Source organism: Ranitomeya variabilis, chromosome 2, assembly GCF_051348905.1.
Source record: "Ranitomeya variabilis isolate aRanVar5 chromosome 2, aRanVar5.hap1, whole genome shotgun sequence".
Lineage (NCBI taxonomy): Eukaryota > Metazoa > Chordata > Amphibia > Anura > Dendrobatidae > Ranitomeya > Ranitomeya variabilis.
The window spans coordinates 814,828,554-814,855,504 of NC_135233.1; the positions used below are offsets into that span (position 1 = coordinate 814,828,554).

At 45.2% G+C, this 26,951-nt stretch overlaps 1 protein-coding gene across 1 annotated transcript in view; it reads right to left on the reverse strand.

Moving 5' to 3' along the window:
- The window catches only part of LOC143809939 (isoaspartyl peptidase/L-asparaginase-like), a 131,977-nt gene extending 112,619 nt beyond the window's left edge, over positions 1-19,358 (reverse strand). Inside the window, exon 1 of the mRNA XM_077292886.1 lies at positions 19,258-19,358. The gene's annotated coding sequence lies outside the window, so the exon portion shown is untranslated. The remainder of the gene's footprint in view (positions 1-19,257) is intronic.
- Positions 19,359-26,951: the final 7,593 nt, after the last annotated feature.

A 26,951-nucleotide genomic window follows, 5' to 3' on the forward strand; every position in this document is an offset into this window, starting at 1 on the left:
GGTCAAATTTCAGTACCCTTTGCCTCTGCTGTCTGATTTGTTTGCTCGGATTAAGGGGGCTAGTTGGTTCACCAAGATAGATCTTCGAGGGGCGTATAACCTTGTGCGTATTAAACAGGGCGATGAATGGAAAACAGCATTTAATACGCCCGAGGGCCATTTTGAGTACCTGGTAATGCCATTCGGGATTTCAAATGCTCCATCTGTGTTTCAGTCCTTTATGCACGACATCTTCCGGAAGTATCTGGATAGGTTCATGGTTGTATATTTGGATGATATTTTGGTGTTTTCGGATGACTGGGAGTCTCATGTAAGGCAGGTTAGGATGGTGTTCCAGGTCCTTTGTGCTAATGCGTTGTTTGTGAAGGGGTCTAAGTGTCTCTTCGGAGTTCAGAAGGTTTCCTTTTTGGGCTTCATTTTTTCTCCTTCTACTATCGAGATGGATCCTGTTAAAGTTCAGGCCATTTATGATTGGACTCAACCTACATCTGTGAAGAGCCTCCAGAAATTCCTGGGCTTTGCTAATTTTTACCGTCGCTTCATCGCTAATTTTTCTAGTGTGGTTAAACCTTTGACTGATTTGACCAATAAAGGTGCTGATGTGGTGAATTGGTCCTCTGCGGCCGTTGAGGCTTTTCAGGAGCTGAAACGTCGTTTTTCTTTGGCCCCTGTGTTGCGTCAGCCAGATGTTTCGCTCCCTTTTCAGGTCAAGGTTGATGCTTCTGAGATTGGAGCAGGGGCTGTTTTGTCTCAAAGAAGTTCTGATGGCTCTGTGATGAAGCCATGTGCCTTCTTTTCTAGAAAGTTTTCGCCTGCTGAGCGTAACTATGATGTTGGCAATCAGGAGCTGCTAGCTATGAAGTGGGCATTCGAGGAGTGGCGACATTGGCTTGAGGGAGCCAAGCACCGCGTGGTGGTCTTGACGGATCACAAAAATCTGACTTATCTCGAGTCTGCCAAGCGGTTGAATCCTAGACAAGCTCGATGGTCGCTGTTTTTCTCCCGTTTCGATTTTGTGGTCTCATACCTTCCAGGTTCTAAGAATGTGAAGGCGGATGCCCTTTCTAGGAGTTTTGTGCCTGATTCTCCGGGAGTCCCAGAGCCGGCTGGTATTCTCAAAGAGGGGTTAATTCTGTCTGCCATCTCCCCTGATATGTCGCGGGTGCTGCAGGAGTTTCAGGCTGATAGACCTGACCGTTGTCCAGCGGAGAAACTGTTTGTCCCTGATAGGTGGACTAGCAGAGTTATTTCTGAGGTTCATTGCTCGGTGTTGGCCGCTCATCCTGGGATTTTTGGTACCAGAGATTTGGTGGCTAGGTCCTTTTGGTGGCCTTCCTTGTCACGGGATGTGCGTTCTTTTGTGCAGTCCTGTGGGACTTGTGCTCGGGCTAAGCCCTGCTGTTCTCGTGCCAGTGGGTTGCTTTTGCCCTTGCCAGTCCCGAAAATGCCTTGGACGCATGTTTCCATGGATTTTATTTCAGATCTTCCTGTCTCTCAAAGGATGTCTGTCATCTGGGTGGTTTGTGATCACTTTTCTAAGATAGTCCATTTGGTACCCTTGCCTAAATTACCTTCCTCCTCTGATTTGGTGCCATTATTTTTTCAACATGTGGTTCGTTTGCATGGCATTCCGGAGAACATTGTGTCGGACAGAGGTTCCCAGTTTGTCTCTACGTTTTGGCGGTCCTTTTGTGCTAAGATGGGCATTGATTTGTCTTTTTCTTCGGCTTTCCATCCTCAAACAAATGGCCAAACTGAACGAACCAACCAGACTTTGGAAACCTATCTGAGATGCTTTGTTTCTGCTGATCAGGATGATTGGGTGACCTTCTTGCCATTGGCTGAGTTCGCCCTTAATAATCGGGCTAGTTCTGCTACTTTGGTTTCGCCTTTTTTTTGCAATTCTGGTTTTCATCCTCGTTTTTCTTTGGGGCAGGTTGAGCCTTCTGACTGTCCTGGTGTGGATTCTGTGGTGGACAGGTTGCAGCAAATTTGGACTCACGTAGTGGACAATCTGACGATGTCCCAGGAGAAGGCTCAACGTTTCGCTAACCGCCGTCGTTGTGTTGGTCCCCGACTTCGTGTTGGGGATTTGGTTTGGTTGTCTTCTTGTTATGTTCCTATGAAGGTTTCTTCTCCTAAGTTTAAGCCTCGTTTCATTGGTCCTTATAAGATTTCTGAAATTCTCAACCCTGTGTCATTTCGTTTGGTCCTTCCAGCTTCTTTTGCCATCCATAATGTGTTCCATAGGTCGTTGTTGCGGAGGTACGTGGCGCCTATGGTTCCCTCTGTTGATCCTCCGGCTCCAGTGTTGGTTGAGGGGGAGTTGGAGTATGTGGTGGAAAAAATTTTGGATTCTCGTATTTCGAGACGGAAGCTTCAGTACCTGGTTAAGTGGAAGGGCTATGGTCAGAAGGATAATTCCTGGGTTGTTGCCTCCGATGTCCATGCTGCCGATTTAGTTCGTGCCTTTCATTTGGCTCGTCCTGATCGGCCTGGGTGCCCTGGTGAGGGTTCGGTGACCCCTCCTCAAGGGGGGGGGTACTGTTGTGAATTCCGTTCTCAGACTCCCTCCTGTGGTCATGAATGGTACTTTGGTTAGTTCTGCTCTTGGACTCCCTCTGGTGGCTTCGAGCGGAACTGCTGGTCACTGAGTTTGGCTTTATCAGCTGCCCTCGTTTATTGCTATGCTTGTTTCCCTATTTAACTCCACTCAGATCGTTACTTCATGCCAGCTGTCAATGTTTCAGTATTGGTTTAGATCTCTCTTGGACTTCTCTGAGGACCTGTCTACGCCAGCAGAAGCTAAGTCTTTGCTAGTTCATTTGTTGTTACTGCTTCCTGAATATATTTCTTAGTACTGCTAAATTCTAGTCCAGCTTACTATCATGATATTCCCTTGCTAGCTGGAAGCTCTGGGGGTGCAGAGTGGCACCTCCACACCGTGAGTCAGTGTGGGGAGTCTTTTTGCTTACTCTGCGTGGTTTTTTGTAGTTTTTTGTGCTGACCGCATAGTTCCCTTTTCTTTCCTCTGACTATTTAGTTAAGTCTGGCCTCCTTTGCTAAAACCTGTTTCATTCCTGTGTTTGTGACCTTCCTCTTAACTCACAGTCAATATATGGGGGGGGCTGCCTTTGCCTTTGGGGAATTTCTCTGAGGCAAGGTAAGGCTTCTATTTCTATCCTTAGGGGTAGTTAGCTATTAGGCTGTGAAGAGGCGTCTAGGGAGAGTTAGGTACGCTCCACGGCTATTTCTAGTGTGTGTGATAGGAGTAGGGTTTGCGGTCAGCAGAGTTCCCACTTCCCCAGAGCTAGTCCCGATTTTGAGTTTACTCATCAGGTCATTCCGGGTGCTCCTAACCACCAGGTCCATAACAGGACACCCACACGTACTTGTTCACACACAGGTCTGGACCTGGACATTTATTTCCATGCATACATTCACCACAAGATGGTGAACTCTATGAGGAACCGACAACAGAGATGTCCCCCTGTGTCACCACACTCATACCCCCAGTATGCACAGAGGGAACCACCACCCTCCCCTGACCCTTCCTCTTAAGAGGACTCTGACACACAAGGTTTACTTGTGGTGAGGGTTGAGTCTTGACCCTACTCCCTTGCAGCACCTCTGCTGCCCCCACTGGAGAAGAAGGGGTAGGTTGCAGAAAGATGGCAGAGATCGTAGCTACCGGGCAGCAGTCCTTACACGACTGGTCCCAGCTGACTACTTCCCTGGACTGCCAATCTATGACCTGGTTGTGTTTTTTTCAACCATGGGAGGCCTAAAATGATGGGAGTTGGCATGCCCTCCAAGATATAGTATGACAGGGACTCTTCATCCATGTCCCCTGGCTGGGTGGGACAGAGTCAATGACCTGAATGCTTAGGGGTCTTGCTAGGGTCCTGCTCCTCAGACCATGGGTTTGAACAAAGCAGGCATCCACCAAATTGACTCCTGTTCCACTGTCCACAAGCAACAGTACAGTCTGAGATACCCCGCCAACCACTACTTCAGCAGGTATGGTACACTGAGACGGGAAGATGGAGGAAATATGCACACCTTGGTCACCTCCCTCCAAACGACCAGGGGGACGCAGCTTTTGAGATGGTGATGGTACTTTTGCATGAGCTGGGCAGACATTGATAAAATGACCATTCTGCCAACAGTAAAAACATGCCCCCATACCATGGCAAACCGCAGGCAACCCCTGTCTGCACTGCTGTGTCCTCCTCCCTAGAAAGGACAATATGGGGCTGATTTGGTGTATGTCTCTCCCTGAGGCATCTATCCACCCAGATAGCAAGGAACATGGCAGCTTCCAATGACCTGGGAGCAGCATACTGCACCAGAGTATCTTGTAGCCTAGGTGACAGACCCTGACAAAAATGGCTCCTAAGGGCAGGGTCATTCCTCTGCGTGTCAATGGCCCACCTCTTAAACTCTGAGCAATACTCCTCAGCCAGCCGACTCCCCTGCTTGATTTTATGGAGTCGAGACTCAGCCAGGGAGACGCCATCAGGATCCCCATACACCAGTGCCAATGCCGCAAAAAATTCGTCACTGACCATAAAGATGGTGAACCGGTCGGCAGAGAGAAGGCCCAGGAATGGGATGCACCCTTGAGAAGGGAGAATATAATCCCCACACGCTGTTCCTCACTCCCTGAAGATCGTGTAGAACGAGGGTGAAGCCTGAAATACAGCTTGCAGGAATCTTTAAATATAACAAACTTATCTCTCACTTGAGAGAAACAGTCAGAGAGAGATATTTTGGGTTCCGGCTGAGCCTGCAACTGAGCCGAGGCCCAGATCCCCGTTAACTGCTGAAGCTGCTGCATCACCTGACCCCGCAGCTCCTTAAGGTCATCAGTGAGGGTCTGGATCAGTTGAGCAAAGGCCTGCATTTGAGCCATGGCTCACCGGAAAAAATGTGACGGTTGGTGATAATGTCATGGAGCAGTAGTGGGAAAACAGGGGACGAGGAACCTGGGCCCTTGAACTGCCCCTCAGGCTAAGGGGTTGCCCTGTCTTTCCTTAACTTGGGGGAAGGGAGGCCCAAGTCACCGGCCTGTCCCTATCTCCTGTTTAGCCCTAAGCTAAACCCTCAACCCCCACCCTAGGAGGTAAGCAGTAGTGGAAACCACCAGAAAAGAATGACAGGGAGTAAACTAATGTACAAACAACAAAAAGACAGGTAGGAAAACTCAGCACTTAGCTTATGTACACCACTGCTAAGCTCCACACCGCAGATAACTACAGCAACTGGACTCCAATCACCAGACATGGCTGACACCAGAGTGCTGCTCCTGCTTGGCTGGTCTCCAGAAAGGAACTGTATCACCAACAGTCAGCTGATGCATCAGGAGACCCTGTAAAGGATGGTGGGAGTGGTCACCAACTGCATCAGCTGACCCAGCAGCACTGCAGTAACATCAGATAAAAACACCAAAAAAGGAAAAATTCAAGAAAACACACCAAAAACAGGCAGAGATGCTTACCTGTCTAAATGGGCCTCAATACAAATGCACAAGCAGGGTGCAGCGGACCCAAATAAAATAGCAAATGCACAGGTGCAATACCTAATGAAACAGCCAGCCTTCAATAAGGGTTTGGCTGTGTGGTACACCAATGCACTAAGATACATACTCTGTATGTGGCGTGTTCACACAAGGAATGCAGAGCACCTGGCTGGATGCGGTTTAGCACTGGGCAGTCCGCCATGGGGTGTCATTAATAGGCTGGAGCCAGGTGCTCTGCATTCCTTGTGTGAACATGCCACATACAGAGTATGTATCTTAGTGCATTGGTGTACCACACGGTCAAACCCTTATTGAAGGCTGGCTGTTTCATTAGGTATTGCACCTGTGCATTTGTTATTTTATTTGGGTCCGCTGCACCCTGCTTGTGCATTTGTATTGAGGCCCATTTAGACAGGTAAGCATCTCTGCCTGTTTTTGGTGTGTTTTCTTGAATTTTTCCTTTTTTAGTGTTTTTCATGTTAGAGTAGGACTGGCAAAACGTAAGGACCCTTGACGTTGCCGGCTTGCATATTATGGCCAGAATATCAACTAATACCTTACATATATTTATATGTTTTGTTTTGCACGTATATTTTTTGCAGGGTGCAGTTGGGCCCAAATGGTCCTGTACACTGTGGCCTCTGTTCGCACGGGATGCGTTTTAGCTCTGGACAGCCCGCCATGGGGTGTCATTAATAGGCTGGAGCCAGGTGCTCTGCATTCCTTGTGTGAACACGCCACATACAGAGTATGTATCTCAGTGCATTGGTGTACCACACGGCCAAACCCTTATTGAAGGCTGGCTGTTTCATTAGGTATTGGACCTGTGCATTTGCTATTTTATTTGGGTCCGCTGCACCCTGCTTGTGCATTTGTATTGAGTAACATCAGATAGCCAGTGGGGGGAAAACTGACATTAACCCCCGATAGTCCAAAAGGAAAAAATGTTTTAAACTGGAACCCAGAGCTGCCACAAATCCAAAAATGGATCGTAACAATTAGGCTATGTGCACACGTTCAGGATTTTTAGCGTTTTTTTAGCATTTTTTCAGCCGTTTCTGCTGAAAAAATGCTAAACAAAACTGCTTACATAAGCCTCCCATCATTTTTAATGCATTCCGCATTTCTTGTGCACATACTACAAGGCATTACTGGGAATGGGAGCATAGCGAGGAGCGGCAAGGCTGCGGGGGCTATTGGAAGGTGAGAATATCATGATTTTTTATTTTTTTTAGCATTAGATCTTTTACTATTGATGCTGCATAGGCAGCATCTATAGTAAAATGTTGGTCACACTTGTCAAACACTATGTTTGACAAGTGTGACCAACCTGTCAATCAGTTTTCCAAGTGATGCTACAGATCACTTGGAAAACGCTAGCATTCTGCAAGCTAATTACGCGTGCAAAATGCTAGTGTTTAGCGGGAATACACATGCCATTTCCGCTTGCGTTATACCTGCGGCAGGGAGTTGCAGAATTGCCACTGAAATGTCCGCGGAAATTCTGCAACGTGTGCACATAGCCTTAAGGTGCCTAACTAGTATGAAAAAAAGTGCTTAGTGCATGGTATTACATCCCAGTCCCTGGACTGCACCTTCAGGTCGTGTATTTTATCTCTTCCTACTTGTACCTTTGCTATTTATTTTTCTAGTACATTTCTCTCACAGGCAAATGCTGTTTTACTATATACCATAGGCTTACACATATCTTGCCATACAGTATCATTACAATATCAGTGCCTTTCCATGGTTTTCTGCTATACACACTTATGCACTTTAAGTGAAATTCTGTACCTACAGTCAACTTTGCATACATTAGTGGGCCACATATTTAATTATGCATTATGCTATACATACAGTATAACCCATTGATGTAATACCATGCGCTAAGCACTTTTTTGCATAATAGGCACCCTAATAAGTAACTGACCACTTGGATATACAGTGGGGGAAGTAAGTATTTGATCCCTTGCCGATTTTGAAAGTTTGCTCACTGACAAAGAAATGAACAGTCTATAATTTTAAGGGTAGGTTAATTTTAACATTAAAAGATAGAATATCAACGATAAAATCCAGAAAATCACATTGTATAAATTATATAAATGTATTTGCATTTTGCAGTTAGAAACAAGTATTTGATCTTCTACCAGCCATTAAGAGTTCTAGCTCCTACAGACCGGTTAGATGCTCCTAATCAACTCGCTATCTGCATTAAGACAGCGGTCTTACATAGTCACCTTTATACAAGACTCCTGTCCACAGACTCAATTAATCAGTCAGACTCTAACCTCTACAACATGGGCAAGACCAAATAGCTTTCTAAATATGTCAGGGACAAGATAATGATGACCTACCCATTTCACACACACCAATCAGCTGTTTGCGGCTATGGCTGAAGCTGGATTTGCACAGTTTGCAAAGCCAGAACAGCACACATCCACCAGTGGTAGTGGCTATTCTCAGATACTGAAGCTCAACTCCCATTAACTTCAATATGAGCTGAAGTACAGCACCCATGAACTGCCATATGATAGTGTTGATAAGGATAGGTCCTTAATATGTAAGTTCTGGACAACTTCTTTCAAGAGCAATTGCAAGTGTGGTGCCCCAGGGTCCTGGTCGTCACAGTAATGTCGCTTTCCTCATGGGGAGAGTGATGTTACGTTCGAATGCAAGGAAGGATAACTGCATCCAGGTACCACAAGCATGCAACATATTCACACTCCAGGCCACAAGGGGGAGCTTTTGATCCTATTTACTAGCTGACTCCCCTGCATATGCATATGTATTGTGGTTTTGGAGGGAAAGCTAGTTCAGTTCCTGTCAGAGACACAGAGGGCAAGGAAGCAGAAAGATGTGCTAGAGAGAGAGATTGCCAGAAGGGAGCTTGTCGAGGAACATCACGTAGGCAGAGCTGGTACGATAGGAGAATAGCTGAGCAGACGTGGGGGTCTGCAGCTCCTGGAAGAAAGAAGAAACTGAGAAGGAAAAAACATTGTCCAGTTAGTTCTGGACGGAGTCAGTTCCAGACAGCTGTCTGAGGAGGACAGAGGGTTCACGGAGCTGTGCATGCCCTAAGAGCTGCAGCTCCCAGAAAGAGACATTTCAAAAAGCAGAATATGTTGCAGTGAGCGTGCAGGAAAGCAAAGCACGGGAGAGGATACCAAAAGGGGACCGGCCCTGAGCAGGCTGCCTCCTTCTGAGGCACAGAGAGACGGTAGCCAGAACACCGAGGTAGTAAGGACCTCTACGCCTTACTTCAAATACCGGCAGGACAGCTAATTGCATGTTACCTGTCCACACCTACACCCAGGAGGCACGGTGACAACCACAGAGCTGGGTTATCTAAGAGACCCTATAAACAGGCTCAAGTCACCAGTCATACAGGTTTTGTCCTATCCTATACGGGAGACAGAGAGAGAGAGAAACACCACATCTGTGAGGACCTTACGAGAGGCTTAGCATTACGGGACTACACCACTACAGCGCAAGGGAAGGCTATTGATTTCCAACTGGACAAGGGGACTCTGGACTTGCCTCCAAACTGGCAGGACCCTACCTGCCTTGTGATCTGGTGCCCTGGACTGTGGCTGCTGAAACCAACAGTAAACAAGGTAAAGAGACTACAATCCTGTGTCCTCGATCTTCACTGCACCCCTCACCATTCTACTATCTACATACTGGGAAGCCCTGGGGATATAATTCACCTGTGGGAAGGCATACCATCTAGCTGTCATAACATCACCCGAGCGGACCCCTTAAAGCAGCATCGATCACCCTGACCAAATACCACAGGTGGCGTCACGAACATAAACTCTATTCCCTTTAAAGACCTTTCCCCCTTTTACATGATTGACCTGGGCCACAGACCGGGTCGCCACCGTGACATCCCCCTGTGAACTCAGGACCCAGTACTGAGCACCCCTAGCCTGTGGGGCAACTCACAAGCACTCTAATAAAGCATGTTTCACCACATGCTCTTTGTCATTACCAGGATAGTATAACTTTTTGAAATATATGAAAATGTAATAATTGCTTCAGGTTCTTCATTGTTTGCTTTTCCCACTGGTAGAGAGCGTCAGCTGGTTTCGTTTTCTGCTTCCAACCCTGTACAAGCTAAAATAAAGTCATGAATTATGCTGAAAAAGAGCATGGACCACACCTCCAAAAATCAAACATTGACCTAATGCCACTAGGCAAAAATATATATAACTGAATATGAGGTTCTTAGTTTAACATTCTGATCAGACTGTATGAAGCCCACTGCCACTTCACTACAAACTCTTAGTTGGTCCCTATCGCCTTAATGGAGCGGAGTTGTGCGCTGAACACCCCCACAGTGACAATGCACTGGGAGGGTGGATGGCTGGTGCCTCACAGTACTCATGCTTCGAGACTGAGTCCCCATGACTCCTAACCACAGCGCCACACCAAGCCATCCGCCCTACTGATGCATTGTCGCTGCAGCGGTTGCCAGTGCACATCTCCACTTCATTAAGGCAATAGGAACCCACTGAGAAGTTTGCCATGACGTGGCAGCGGGCTTCATACAATCTGATCAGAGGGTTAAACTAAGAACCTCATGTTCAGTAATATATAATTTTGCCTAGCGGCATTACATCAATGTATGAATTTTTGGAGGTGTATAGCATGTTATTTCCCCTTTCTTGGACTAACACTGCTCCCATTTGGCACAGGTGATTTTGAATTAGCAGGAGACTATAAAGAAGGGGGTCCAGCCTGTTTTATCTCTCAATTGAAAGCTTGAGGAAGGTGAGTTTCAATGCTCCTTTCATTTGGTGTTGGTGCTGTGTGGCGGCCATAGTTGCTGTGGTTTGGTGCTGGTGGGGCGGTGTGGTCTGGAGTTATGGGGGCTCAGAATTGCAGCATGGGCACTGTGATGCCACCCTGCTGGTGCATTGTCGCTGCGGTCAGCGCATGACTCTGCTCCGTTAAGGCGATAGGGACCCACTGAGAGGTTTGCCGTCACTTGGCAGTGGGCTTCATACAATCTGATCAGAATGTTAAACTAAGAATCTCAGGTTCAGTAATATATATTTTGCCTAGCGGCATTAGGTCAATTTCATTAATTTTTGGAGGTGCGGTCCATGATCTTTTTTGGTGCAAAGTCATGAACTAAATCTCCTCACTGAATCATTACTATTGTCCTCCCTTTATGATATCGTTTTAGAAGTGAGAAATATATTCTCTATATTTTGGGCGAATGAAGCCCTACCTAGGGGAAACCGAACTTTGGACTTTTTTATCTTATCCTGGCTCCACCTCAGTAAAATCTGTGAACATGCGAAAGTAAGGGTACCGTCACACATTGAAATTTCCATCGCTACGACGTTACGATTCGTGACGTTCTAGCGATATCGTTACGATATCGCTGTGTCTGACACGCTACTGCGATCAGACACCCTGCTGAGAATCGTACGTCGTAGCAGATCGTTTGGAACTTTCTTTCGTCGCTTGATCACCCGCTGACATCGCTGGATCGTTGTGTGTGACAGCGATCCAGCGATGTCTTCGCTTGTAACCAGGGTAAACATCGGGTAACTAAGCGCAGGGCCGCGCTTAGTAACCCGATGTTTACCCTGGTTACCAGCGTAAACATAAAAAAACAAACAGTACATACTCACCCGTCGGTGTCCTTCAGGTCCCTTGCCGTCTGCTTCCTGCTCTGAGTGCCGGCCGGAAAGTGAGAGCAGATCACAGCGGTGCTGCGCTCTGCTCTCACTGTACGGCTGCACTCAGAGCAGGAAGCAGACGGCAAGGGACCTGAAGGACACCGACGGGTGAGTATGTACTGTTTGTTTTTTTATGTTTACGCTGGTAACCAGGGTAAACATCGGGTTACTAAGCGCGGCCCTGCGCTTAGTTACCCGATGTTTACCCTGGTTACCCGGGGACTTCGGCATCGCTCCAGCGCCGTGATTGTAACGTGTGAACGCAGTCTACGACGCTGGAGCGATGATTATACGACGCTGCGACGTCACGAATCGTGCCGTCGCAGCGATGAAAATTTCAATGTGTGACGGTACCCTAAGAGTAAAAATGTTCTACACCAGGCATATAAATGAGGTGGAACCAACCAAGTATATATAATGCATAACACATAGAGCTTTCCAGACCAATAACTACTTCAGGTAAAGTATGCATTTAAGAAAAATTGTGTTTCTCAATAGTTATTTTTAAGAACAAATGTATGATTCATGCAGTCTAAATTGAACTGCAATATGTTTTACGTAATAAGGAAAAGTAAGTCAAATTCTAAAAACTGCCATACATATACAGCCACAACAATAAAAGCTATTCGCAAGGTAGAACAGTGCATTTACTATAATAACTGAAGGATCGGATATTACCTTAAGGAACCTAACCTTTGAACTGCTATATGATGTTATACATATATATTCTTAGATGTCAGATTGAGTGAAGTTGAACCATTTGATATTAACCCCTTCCCGACCCATGACGCCACATAGGCGTCATGAAAACCTGTGCCAATCCGACCCATGACGCCTATGTGGCGTCATGGAATGATCGCGTCCCTGCAGATCGGGTGAAGGGGTTAACTCCCATTTTACCCGATCTGCAGAGACAGGGGGAGTGGTGCTTCAGCCCAGGGGGGGTGGCTTCACCCCCCCGTGGCTACGATCGCTCTGATTGGCTGTTGAAAGTGAAACTGCCAATCAGAGCGATTTGTAATATTTCACCTAAAAAACAGGTGAAATATTACAATCCAGCCATGGCCGATGCTGCAATATCATCGGCCATGGCTGGAAAACCTGAAGTGACCACCCCCCACCCCACCGATCGCCCCCCCAGTGCTCCGGTGCGTGGTCCGGTCCCCTCCGTCCTGTGCTCCGCTGCCCCGTGCTCCTGCCCGCTCCCCCGTCCTGCTGTCCGCTCCCCCCGTCCTCCGATCACCCCCCCTGTGCTCAGATCCACCCCCCCACCACCCCTTCATACTTACCGATCCTCCCGGTGTCCGGCCGTCTCCTCGCTGGGCGCCGCCATCTTCCAAAATGGCGGGCGCATGCTCAGTACGCCCGCCGGCCGGCAGATTCCTTACAGGTACATTTTGATCGCTGTGGTAGTTTCTACCACAGCGATCAAAATAAAAAAAATAATAAATAAACCCCCCCCTTTATCACCCCCATAGATAGGGACAGTAATAAAATAAAGAAAATATATATTTTTTTTTTTTTCCACTAGGGTTAGGGTTAGAACTAGGGTTAGGGTTAGATCTAGGGTTAGGGTTACGGGTAGGGTTAGGGTTATGGCATGTGCGGATTTGGCAGCGGATCCGCAGCGGATCGGCCGCGGATCCGCAGCGGATCGGCCGCGGATCCGCAGCGGATCGGCCGCGGATCCGCAGCGGATCGGCCGCGGATCGGCCGCGGATCGGCCGCGGATCCGCCGCGGATCGGCCGCGGATCCGCCGCGGATCGGCCGCGGATCCGCCGCGGATTGGCCGCTGCTCCGCAGCGGATTGGCCGCTGCGAATTTGTAGCAGTTTTCCATCAGGTTTACAGTACCGTGTACACCTATGGAAAACCAAATCCGCTGTGCCCATAATGCGGAAAATTCCGTGCAGAAACGCTGCGTTGTATTTTCCACAGCATGTCAATTCTTTGTGCGGATTCCGCAGCGTTTTACACCTGTTCCTCAATAGGAATCCACAGGTGAAATCCGCACAAAAAAACACTGGAAATCTGCTGTAAATCCGCAGGTAAAACGCAGTGCCTTTTACTTGCAGATTTTTCAAAAGTCGTGCGGAAAAATCTCACACGAATCCGCTACGTGGGCACATACCCTTAGGGTTAGGGTTGGAATTAGGGCTAGGGTTGGAATTAGGGTTACGGGTGTGTTGGGGTTAGGGTTGTGGTTAGGGGTGTGTTGGGGTTAGGGTTGGGATTAGGGTTATGGCTACAGTTGGGATTAGGGTTAGGGGTGTGTTGGGGTTAGTGTTGAAGTTAGAAATGAGGGGTTTCCACTGTTTAGGCACATCAGGGGTCTCCAAACGCAACATGGCGCCACCATTGATTCCAGCCAATCTTGCATTCAAAAAGTCAAATGGTGCTCCCTCCCTTCCAAGCCCCGACGTGTGCCCAAACAGTGGTTTACCCCCACATTTGGGGTACCAGCGTACTCAGGACAAACTGGGCAACAACTGTTGGGGTCCAATTTCTCCTGTTACCCTTGCAAAAATAAAAAATTACTTGCTAAGACATAATTTTTGAGAAAAGAAGAATGATTTTTTATTTTCACGGCTCTGCGTTGTAAACTTCTGTGAAGCACTTGGGGGTTGAATGTGCTCATCACACATCTAGATAAGTTCCTTGGGGGGTCTAGTTTCCAAAATGGGGTCACTTGTGGGGTGTTTCTACTGTTTAGGCACATCAGGGGCTCTGCAAATGCAACGTGACGCCCGCAGACCATTCCATCAAAGTCTGCATTTCAAATGTCACTACTTCCCTTCCGAGCCCTGACGTGCGCCCAAACAGTGGTTTACCCCCACATATGGGGTATCACTGTACTCACAACAAACTGGGCAACAAACATTGGGGCCCAATTTCTCCTGTTACCCTTGTGAAAATAAAAAATTGCTTGCTAAAACATCTTTTTTGAGGAAAGAAAAATGATTTTTTATTTTCACAGCTCTGCGTTGTAAACTTCTGTGAAGCACTTGGGGGTTGAATGTGCTCATCACACATCTAGATAAGTTCCTTGGGGGGTCTAGTTTCCAAAATGGGGTCACTTGTGGGGTGTTTCTACTGTTTAGGCACATCAGGGGCTCTGCAAATGCAACGTGACGCCCGCAGACCATTCCATCAAAGTCTGCATTTCAAATGTCACTACTTCCCTTCCGAGCCCTGACGTGCGCCCAAACAGTGGTTTACCCCCACATATGGGGTATCACTGTACTCACAACAAACTGGGCAACAAACATTGGGGCCCAATTTCTCCTGTTACCCTTGTGAAAATAAAAAATTGCTTGCTAAAACATCTTTTTTGAGGAAAGAAAAATGATTTTTTATTTTCACGGCTCTGCGTTGTAAACTTCTGTGAAGCACTTGGGGGTTGAATGTGCTCATCACACATCTAGATAAGTTCCTTGGGGGGTCTAGTTTCCAAAATGGGGTCACTTGTGGGGTGTTTCTACTGTTTAGGCACATCAGGGGCTCTGCAAATGCAACGTGACGCCCGCAGACCATTCCATCAAAGTCTGCATTTCAAATGTCACTACTTCCCTTCCGAGCCCTGACGTGCGCCCAAACAGTGGTTTACCCCCACATATGGGGTATCACTGTACTCACAACAAACTGGGCAACAAACATTGGGGCCCAATTTCTCCTGTTACCCTTGTGAAAATAAAAAATTGCTTGCTAAAACATCTTTTTTGAGGAAAGAAAAATGATTTTTTATTTTCACAGCTCTGCGTTGTAAACTTCTGTGAAGCACTTGGGGGTTGAATGTGCTCATCACACATCTAGATAAGTTCCTTGGGGGGTCTAGTTTCCAAAATGGGGTCACTTGTGGGGTGTTTCTACTGTTTAGGCACATCAGGGGCTCTGCAAATGCAACGTGACGCCCGCAGACCATTCCATCAAAGTCTGCATTTCAAATGTCACTACTTCCCTTCCGAGCCCTGACGTGCGCCCAAACAGTGGTTTACCCCCACATATGGGGTATCACTGTACTCACAACAAACTGGGCAACAAACATTGGGGCCCAATTTCTCCTGTTACCCTTGTGAAAATAAAAAATTGCTTGCTAAAACATCTTTTTTGAGGAAAGAAAAATGATTTTTTATTTTCACGGCTCTGCGTTGTAAACTTCTGTGAAGCACTTGGGGGTTGAATGTGCTCATCACACATCTAGATAAGTTCCTTGGGGGGTCTAGTTTCCAAAATGGGGTCACTTGTGGGGTGTTTCTACTGTTTAGGCACATCAGGGGCTCTGCAAATGCAACGTGACGCCCGCAGACCATTCCATCAAAGTCTGCATTTCAAATGTCACTACTTCCCTTCCGAGCCCTGACGTGCGCCCAAACAGTGGTTTACCCCCACATATGGGGTATCACTGTACTCACAACAAACTGGGCAACAAACATTGGGGCCCAATTTCTCCTGTTACCCTTGTGAAAATAAAAAATTGCTTGCTAAAACATCTTTTTTGAGGAAAGAAAAATGATTTTTTATTTTCACAGCTCTGCGTTGTAAACTTCTGTGAAGCACTTGGGGGTTGAATGTGCTCATCACACATCTAGATAAGTTCCTTGGGGGGTCTAGTTTCCAAAATGGGGTCACTTGTGGGGTGTTTCTACTGTTTAGGCACATCAGGGGCTCTGCAAATGCAACGTGACGCCCGCAGACCATTCCATCAAAGTCTGCATTTCAAATGTCACTACTTCCCTTCCGAGCCCTGACGTGCGCCCAAACAGTGGTTTACCCCCACATATGGGGTATCACTGTACTCACAACAAACTGGGCAACAAACATTGGGGCCCAATTTCTCCTGTTACCCTTGTGAAAATAAAAAATTGCTTGCTAAAACATCTTTTTTGAGGAAAGAAAAATGATTTTTTATTTTCACGGCTCTGCGTTGTAAACTTCTGCGAAGCACTTGGGGGTTGAATGTGCTCATCACACATCTAGATAAGTTCCTTGGGGGGTCTAGTTTCCAAAATGGGGTCACTTGTGGGGTGTTTCTACTGTTTAGGCACATCAGGGGCTCTGCAAATGCAACGTGACGCCAGCAGACCATTCCATCAAAGTCTGCATTCCAAAACGTCACTACTTCCCTTCCGAGCCCCGGCATGTGCCCAAACAGTGGTTTACCCCCACATATGGGGTATCAGCGTACTCAGGAGAAACTGGACAACAACTTTTGGGGTCCAATTTCTCCTGTTACCCTTGCAAAAATAAAAAATTCTGGGCTAAAAAAATATTTTTGAGGAAAGGAAACACATTATTTTCACGGCTCTGCGTTATAAACTTCTGCGAAGCACTTGGGGGTTCAAAGTGCTCACCACATATCTAGATAAGTTCCTTGGGGGGTCTAGTTTCCAAAATGGAGTCACTTGTGGGGAGTTCCTACTGTTTAGGCACATCAGGGGCTCTGCAAATGCAACGTGACGCCCGCAGAGCATTCCATCAAAGTCTGCATTCCAAAACGTCACTACTTCCCTTCCAAGCCCCGGCATGTGCCCAAACAGTGGTTTACCCCCACATATGGGGTATCAGCGTACTCAGGAGAAACTGGACAACAACTTTTGGGGTCCAATTTCTCCTGTTACCCTTGCAAAAATAAAAAATTCTGGGCTAAAAAAATATTTTTGAGGAAAGGAAACACATTTATTATTTTCACGGCTCTGCGTTATAAATTTCTGCGAAGCACTTGGGGGTTCAAAGTGCTCACCACACATCTAGATTAGTTCCTTGGGAGGTCTAGTTTCCAAAATGGGGTCACTTGTTAGGGAGCTCCAATGTTTAGGCACACAGGGGCTCTCCAAACGTGACATGGTGTCCGCTAATGATTGGAGCTAATTTTCCATTCAAAAAGCCAAATGGCGTGCCTTCCCTTCCGAGCCCTGCCGTGTGCCCAAACAGTGGTTTACCCCCACACATGGGGTATCATCGTACTCAGGACAAACTGGACAACAACATTTGCGGTCCAATTTCTCCTATTACCCTTGGAAAATTAAAAAATCCTGGGCTAAAAATCATTTTTGAGGAAAGAAAAATTATTTTTTATTTTCACGGCTCTGCGTTATAAACTTCTGTGAAGCATCTGGGGGTTATAAGTGCTCACTATGCATCTAGATAAGTTCCTTGGGGGGTCTAGTTTCCAAAATGGGGTCACGTGTAGGGGAGCTCCAATGTTTAGGCACACAGGGGCTCTCCAAACGCGACATGGTGTTCGCTAACGATTGGAGCTAATTTTCCATTCAAAAAGTCAAATGGCACGCCTCCCCTTCCGAGCCTTGCCGTGCACCCAAACAGTGGTTTACCCCCACATATGAGGTATCAACATACTCAGCAGAAATTGCCCAACAAATTTTAGGATCCATTTTATCCTGTTGCCCATGTGAAAATGAAAAAATTGAGGCTAAAAGAAATTTTGTGTGAAAAAAAAGTACTTTTTCATTTTTACGGATCAATTTGTGAAGCACCTGAGAGTTTAAAGTGCTCACTATGCTTCTAGATAAGTTCCTTGGGGGGTCTACTTTCCAAAATGGGGTCACTTGTGGGAGCGCTCCAATGTTTAGGCACACGGGGGCTCTCCAAACGTGACATGGTCTCTGCTAGCGATGGAGATCATTTTTCATTCAAAAAGTCAAATGGCGCTCCTTCCCTTCCGAGCCTTGCCGTGCACCCAAACAGTGGTTTACCCCCACATATGAGGTATCAACATACTCAGCAGAAATTGCCCAACAAATTTTAGGATCCATTTTATCCTGTTGCCCATGTGAAAATGAAAAAATTGAGGCTAAAATAATTTTTTTGTGAAAAAAAAGTACTGTTTCATTTTTACGGATCAATTTGTGAAGCATCTGGGGGTTTAAAGTGCTCACTATGCTTCTAGATAAGTTCCTTGGGGGGTCTAGTTTCCAAAATGGGGTCACTTGTGGGGGAGCTCCAATGTTTAGGCACACGGGGGCTCTCCAAACGCGACATGGTGTCCGCTAAAGATTGGAGCCAATTTTTCATTCAAAAAGTCAAATGGCGCTCCTTTCCTTCCAAGCCCTGCCGTATGCCCAAACAGTGGTTTACCCCCACATATGAGGTATCAGCGTACTCAGGACAAATTGGACAACATCGTTCGTGGTCCAGTTTTTCCTTTTACCCTTGGGAAAATAAAAAAATTGTTGCTAAAAGATCATTTTTGTGACTAAAAAGTTAAATGTTCATTTTTTCCTTCCATGTTGCTTCTGCTGCTGTGAAACACCTGAAGGGTTAATAAACTTCGTGAATGTGGTTTTGAGCACCTTGAGGGGTGCAGTTTTTAGAATGGTGTCACTTTGGGGTATTTTCAGCCATATAGAACCCTCAAACTGACTTCAAATGTGAGGTGGTCCCTAAAAAAAATGGTTTTGTAAATTTTGTTGTAAAAATGAGAAATCACTGGTCAAATTTTAACCCTTATAACTTCCTAGCAAAAAAAAAATTTGTTTCCAAAATTGTGCTGATGTAAAGTAGACATGTGAGAAATGTTATTTATTAACTGTTTTGTGTCACATACCTCTCTGGTTTAACAGAATAAAAATTCAAAATGTGAAAATTGCGAAATTTTCAAAATTTTCGCCAAATTTCCGTTTTTTTCACAAATAAACTCAGAAATTATCGACCTAAATTTACCACTAACATGAAGCCCAATATGTCACGAAAAAACAATCTCAGAATCGCTAGGATCTGTTGAAGCGTTCCTGAGTTATTACCTCATAAAGGGACACTGGTCAGAATTGCAAAAAACGGCAAGGTCTTTAAGGCCAAAATAGGCTGGGTCATGAAGGGGTTAAGCTTTGTAAAAAAAAATAAAGTGTAACAGCAAAAATATTTTCAGCTACATTATAGCACTTCAGACTAAAGCTACAGTAGTTCATGTTTTATGATGAAACCAGTCCATATATTTCTCGGTCACTACTACCCAATCTGTTGATTACACAATTCAGACTGTTTAGCTTTATCACTTGACTAATACTCAAAGTGGATTAAACTTACCCAATGTGCGCCTTCTCTTCTCAATATTGATTTAAAAGTGATTGAGAAAACAAATTGTGCAAGCAAAGCAAGCTTTTTCTGACACTGTGTGAGCAGCTGACACTTGTACATTGGAGATAGAACAAAATATCTAAAGCATTGAAACCTGTTAATTATTGACAACTAGCTGTACTACCCGGCTTCGCCCGGGTTAATGACTGCTGTTAGCAAAATAGAATGTGTTAACAAAAATTTATTCTGCACACAAAAACCACAAAACAAATAGATAGAAATGTAATTATTAAAAGGCAAAAACTAAGCAAATAGAAGCATTTCACAACATATATTAGCTTTGTTATACTGAGAATGTCTTTGTTGCCTATATTAACCAATCAGAGCTCAGGTTAATTAACTGTAGCAAAATAGAAGCTGAGCTGTGATTGGTTGCTATTGGCAGCCTGATAAATCCCCAGCCAACAGGAAGCCCTCCCCCCTGGCAGTATATATTAGCTCACACATACACATAATAGACAGGTCATGTGACTGACAGCTGCCGTATTTCCTATATGGTACATTTGTTGCTCTTGTAGTTTGCTTATTAATCAGATTTTTATTTTTGAAGGACAATACCAGACTTGTGTGTGTTTTAGGGCGAGTTTTATGTGTCAAGTTGTGTGTGTTGAGTTGCGTGTGGCGACATGCATGTAGCGACTTTTGTGAGATGAGTTTTGTGTGGCGACATGCGTGTAGCAACATTTTGTGTGTTGAGTTGCATGTGACAGGTTAGTGTAGCAAGTTGTGTGCAGCAAGATTTGTGCATGGCGAGTTTTGCGCGTGGCGAGTTTTATGTGTGGTGCATTTTGAGTATGTGCAAGTTTTGTGTGAGGCAACTTTTGCATGTGGTGCAACTTTTGTACATGTGGCAATTTTTCTGTGTGTGCAAGTTTTGCATGAGGTGAGTTTTCCATGAGGTGAGTTTTGCACGTGTGGCGAGTTTTGCGTGAGCCTAGTTTTGCATATGGCGAGTTTTGCATGTAGCGAGTTTTGAGTGGTGACTTTTGTGTTTCGACTTTTATGTGGCGAGGTTGGTGTGTGTGTGTGGTGAAATGTGTGCTGAGGGTGGTATATGTGTTCAAGCACGTGGTAGTGTGTGGCGCATTTTGTGTTTGTGTTCATATCCCCGTGTGTGGTGAGTATCCCATGTCGGGGCCCCACCTTAGCAACTGTACGGTATATACTCTTTGTCGCCATCGCTCTCATTCTTTAAGTCCTCATTGTTCACATCTGGCAGCTGTCAATTTTCCTCCAACACTTTTCCCTTCACTTTTTCCCCATTATGTAGATAGGAGCAAAATTGTTTGGTGAATTGGAACGCGCGGGGTTAAAATTTCACCTCACAACATAGCCTATGACGCTCTCGGGGTCCAGACGTGTGACTGTGCAAAATTTTGTGGCTGTAGCTGCGACGGTACAGATGCCAATCCCGGACATACACACATACATACATACACACATTCAGCTTTATATATTAGATATACCTGTATGTAATCTCCTGTATATAGTATATACCTGTGTGTCATCTCACCTATATATAGTATATATCTGTGTGTCATCTCCTGTATATAGTATATACCTGTATGTCATCTCCTCCTATACATAGCATATACCTGTGTCATCTCCTCCTGTATATACTATATACCTGTAGGTAATCTGCTCCTGTATATAGTATATACCTGTGTGTCATCTCCTCCTGTATATAGTATATACCTGTATGTCATCTCCTCCTGTATGTAGTATGTACCTGTATGTCATCTCCTCCTCTATATAGTATATACCTGTGTGTCATCTCTCCTGTATATAGTATATATCTGTGTGTCATCTCCTCCTGTATATAGTATATACCTGTGTGTCATCTCCCCTGTAAATAGTATATACCTGTGTGTCATCTCCTGTATATAGTATATAGCTGTATGCCATCTCCTCCTGTATTAGCCCTCGTTCACACGTTATTTGGTCAGTATTTTTACCTCAGTATTTGTAAGCTAAAATGGCAGCCTGATAAATCCCCAGCCAACAGTAAGCCCACCCCCTGGCAGTATATATTAGCTCACACATACACATAATAGACTGGTCATGTGACTGACAGCTGCCGGATTCCTATATGGTACATTTGTTGCTCTTGTAGTTTGTCTGCTTATTAATCAGATTTTTATTTTTGAAGGATACCAGACTTGTGTGTGTTTTAGGGCGAGTTTCGTGTGTCAAGTTGTGTGTGTTGAGTTGCGTGTGGCGACATGCATGTAGGGACTTTTGTGAGATGAGTTTTGTGTGGCGACATGCGTGTAGCAACTTTTTGTGTGTCGAGTTGCATGTGACAGGTTAGTGTAGCAAGTTGTGTGCAGCAAGTTTTGCGCATGGCGAGTTTTGCGCGTGGCGAGTTTTATGTGTGGTGCCTTTTGAGTATGTGCAAGTTTTGTGTGAGGCAACTTTTGCATGTGTTGCAACTTTTGTGCATGTGGCAATTTTTCTGCGTGTGGCAATTTTTCTGCGTGTGCAAGTTTTGCGTGTGGCGAGTTTTGCACGTGTGGCGAGTTTTGCATGTGGAGAGTTTTGCGCGTGGCGAGTTTTGAGCGGCGACTTTTGTGTTTCTACTTTTATGTGGCGAGGTTGGTGTATGTGTGGTGAAATGTGCACTGAGGGTGGTATATGTGTTCGAGCACGTGGTAGTGTGTGGCGCATTTTGTGTGTGTGTTCATATCCCCGTGGTGGTGTGATTATCCCATGTTGGGGCCCCACCTTAGCAACTGTACAGTATATACTCTTTGGTGCCATCGCTGTCATTCTTTAAGTCCCCCTTGTTCACATCTGGCAGCTGTTAATTTGCCTCCAACACTTTTCCTTTCATTTTTTCCCCATTATGTAGATAGGGGCAAAATTGTTTGGTGACTTGGAAAGCGCGGGGTTAAAATTTCACCTCACAATATAGCTTTGACGCTCTCAGGGTCCAGACGTGTGACTGTGCAAAATTTTGTGCCTGTAGCTGCGACGCCTCCAACACTTTTCCTTTCACTTTTTCCCCATTATGTAGATAGGGGCAAAATTGTTTGGTGAATTGGAAAGCGCGGGGTTAAAATTTCACCTCACAACATAGCCTATGACGCTCTCGGGGTCCAGACGTGTGACTGTGCAAAATTTTGTGGCTGTAGCTGCTACGGTTCAGATGCCAATCCCGGACATACATACATACATACATACATACACACACACACACATTCAGCTTTATATATTAGATAGGCTCTATATTAATCTGACACTCTTACACACTCTTACCCAACAGTGTAGAAGAGCATGAAAATAAAGATGCAAGTAGAAGAAAATCAAATAAAATGAACAAATTTGATAGTCTAGCGTGGTACATGTGAGTTCCCTTCTAATTCCCTCAGCAAAGTGAATGGTTGCCTGACATTTATATCAGTAGCGTGATTCAATGTACTTTCACCTGACCCAGTCTAATTTCTGATAGCTGTGTCCTACACCAAAATAGAAAGGAATTTGGTGCACGAATAGCAAACATATCCAAGTAAGCAATTATTAATAATGCAGAAAACAAAATTTGCATCCATAAGGCAAATTAACCCCCTCATGACCCAGCCTATTTTAACCTTAATGACCTGGCCGTTTTTTGCAATGCTGACCAGTGTCACTTTATGAGGCAATAACTCAGGAACGCTTCAACGGATCCTAACGTTAAATTTAAGTCGATAATTTTTGCGTTTATTTGTGAAAAAATTGGAAATTTTGCGAAAATTTTGAAAATTTCGCAATTTTCAAATTTTGAATTTTTATTCTGTTAAACGAGAGAATTATTTGACACAAAATAGTTAATAAATAACATTACCCACATGTCTACTTTACATCAGCACAATTTTGGAAACTAAATTTTTTTTTGCTAGGAAGTTATAAGCGTTAAAATTTGACCAGCAATTTCTCATTTTTACAACGAAATTTACAAAACCATTTTTTTTTAAGGACCACCTCACATTTGAAGTCAGTTTGAGCGGTCTATATGGCTGAAAATACCCAAAAGCGACACCATTCTAAAAACTGCACCCCTCAAGGTGCTCAAAACCACATTCAAGAAGTTTATTAACCCTTCAGGTGCTTCACAGTAGCAGAAGCAACATGGAAGGAAAAAATGAACATTTAACTTTTTAGTCACAAAAATGATCTTTTAGCAACAATTTTTTTATTTTCCCAAGGGAAAAAGGAGAAACTGGTCCCAAAAAGTTATTGTACAATTTGTCCTGAGTAACCCGATACCCCATATGTGGGCGGGAACCACTGTTTGGGCGCACGACAGGGCTCGGAAGGGAATGAGAGCCATTTGAATTTTTCAATGAAAAATTGGCTCCAATCTTTAGCGGACACCATGTTGCGTTTGGAGAACCCCTGTGTCCCTAAACATTGGAGCTCCCCCACAAGTGACCCCATTTTGGAAACTAGACCCCCAAGGAGCTTATCTAGATGCATAGTGAGCACTTTGAACCCCCAGGTGCTTCAAAAATTGATCCGTAAAAATGAAAAAGTACTTTTTTTTCACAAAAAATTCTTTTAGCCTCAATTTTTTCATTTTCACATGGGCAACAGGATAAAATGGATCCTAAAATGTGTTGGGCAATTTCTCCTGACTACACCGATACCTCATATGTGATCACAAACCACTGTTTGTGCACACGGCAAGGCTCGGAAGGGAAAGAGCGCCATTTGACATTTGAATGAAAAATTATCTCCAATTGTTAGCGGACACCATGTCGCGTTTGGAGAGCCCCTGTGTGCCTAAACAATGGAGATCCCCCACAAGTGACCCCATTTTGGAAACTAGACCCCCCAAGGAACTTATCTAGATACATAGTGAGCACTTTGATCCCCCAGGTCCTTCACAAATTGATCCTTAAAAATGAAAAAGTACTTTTTTTTCACAAAAAATATCTTTTAGCCTCAGTTTGTTCAGTTCCACATGGGCAACAGGATAAACAGGATCCTAAAATTTATTGGCCAATTTCTCCTGAGTACACTGATACCTCACATGTGGTGGTAAACCACTGTTTGGGCACACGGCAAGACTCAGAAGGGAAGGAGCGCCATTTGACTTTTTGAATGAAAAATTAGCTCCAATCGTTAGCGGACACCATGTCGCATTTGGAGAGCCCCTATGTGCCTAAACATTGGAGCTCTCCCACAATTGACCACATTTTTGAAACTAGACCTCCCATGTAACTAATCTAGATGTGTGGTGAGCACTTTGAACTCCCAAGTGCTTCACAGAAGTTTATAACGCAGAGCCATGCAAATAAAAATCATTTTTCTTTCCTCAAAAATTATTTTTTAGCAAGCAATGTTTTATTTTCACAAGAGTAACAGGAGAAATTGGACCCCAAAAGTTATTGTCCAGTTTGTCCTGAGTATGCTGATACCCCATATGTGGCGGGGGGAAACACTGTTTGGGTACACGTCGGGGCTCAGAAGGGAAGTAGGGACGTTTTGAAATGCAGACTTTGATGGAATAGTCTGTGGGCGTCACGTTGCGTTTGCAGAGCCCCTGATGTGCCTAAACAGTAGAAACGCCCACAAGTGACCCCATTTTGGAAACTACACCCCCCAAGGATCTTATCTAGATATGTGGTGAGCTGTTATGATCCTAGTGGCTTAGGATCACAAATCTAACCAGCTAAGTAGAAAATAATAGGACGAGCTCTGGGGATGTGGTAACTGGACTAACCGCAAACCTGATCCTAACCGCACACACTATAGGAAGCCGTGGAACGTTTCCTGAAATCCTAGACGTCTCTTCACGGCCTGAGAAACTGACTACCCCTAAAGAGAAAGTAAAGACCTCACTTGCCTCAGAGAAATCCCCCAGAGATATAGAAGCCCCCCACAAATAATAACGGTGAGTTAAGAGGAAAAGACAAACGCAGAGATGAAACAGGTTAAGCAAATGAGGCCCGCTAACGCTAGATAGCAGAAAATAGCAAGGGATCTGTGCGGTCAGTAAAAAACCCTATGCAAAAATATCCACGCAGAGAATGCGAGAACCCCCACACCAACTAACGATTTGGGGGGAGCAACTCAGCACCCCAGAGCACCAGCAAGCAGGGAAATCACATATTAGCAAGCTGGACAAAAACTCATCATATACTAGGAAACATCTTGAACACAGATGAGCAAAAATAAGCAAACAGAACTTAGCTTCTCTTGGAGAGACTGATAACGGATGTAGACAGGAGCAATCAGAATAGCACTGAATACAACGGCAACAGGCAAGGAATGAAGGACCAGGTGGATTAAATAGGAAACCTAACTAGCAGATGACGAGACAGCTGATCCTGCCAGAAACCTGCAAAATAACAAAAAGAGCCACCAGGAGGAGCCCAAAGAGAGGAGAGAACTCACACAGTACCACTCATGACCACAGGAGGGAGCCCGGAAACAGAGTTCACAACAGTACCCCCCCTTGAGGAGGGGTCACCGAACCCTCACCAGAACCCCCAGGGCGATCAGGGTGAGCCACATGGAAGGCACGAACCAAATCAGCTGCATGAACATCAGAGGCGACAACCCAGGAATTATCCTCCTGACCATAGCGCTTCCACTTAACCAAATACTGAAGCCTCCGTCTTGAAATACGAGAATCCAAGATCTTCTCCACCACGTATTCCAATTCTCCCTCAACCAGCACCGGAGCAGGAGGCTCAACAGAAGGAACCACAGGCACCACATACCTCCGCAACAAAGACCTATGGAACACATTATGGATGGTAAACGATGCCGGGAGGTCCAAGCGAAATGACAAAGGGTTGAGGATTTCCAAAATTTTATAAGGACCGATAAAACGAGGTTTAAACTTAGGAGAAGAAACCTTCATAGGAACATAACGAGAAGACAACCACACCAAATCCCCCACACGAAGTCGGGGACCCACACAGCGACAACGGTTAGCAAAGCGCTGAGCCTTCTCTTGTGACAACATCAAATTGTCAACCACATGGTTCCAAATCTGCTGCAACCTATCCACCACAGAATCAACCCCAGGACAGTCCGAAGACTCAACCTGACCTGAGGAAAAACGAGGATGAAAACCAGAATTACAAAAAAAAGGCGAAACCAAAGTAGCCGAACTAGCCCGATTATTAAGGGCAAACTCGGCCAATGGCAAAAAAGTCACCCAATCATCCTGGTCAGCAGAAACAAAACATCTCAAATAAGTTTCCAAGGTCTGGTTAGTTCGCTCGGTTTGGCCATTCGTCTGAGGATGGAAGGCCGACGAAAAAGACAAATCAATGCCCATCTTAGCACAAAAGGACCGCCAAAATCTGGACACAAACTGGAATCCTCTGTCAGACACAATGTTTTCAGGGATGCCGTGCAGACGAACCACATTCTGAAAAAATAACGGAACCAAATCGGAGGAAGAAGGCAACTTAGGCAAGGGCACCAAATGGACCATTTTAGAAAATCGATCACAAACCACCCAGACGACAGACATTCTCTGAGAGACCGGAAGATCCAAAATAAAATCCATGGAAATATGCGTCCAAGGCCTCTTAGGAACCGGCAAAGGCAAAAGCAAACCACTAGCACGAGAACAGCAAGGCTTAGCCCGAGCACAAATCCCACAGGACTGCACAAAGGAACGCACATCCCGCGACAAGGAA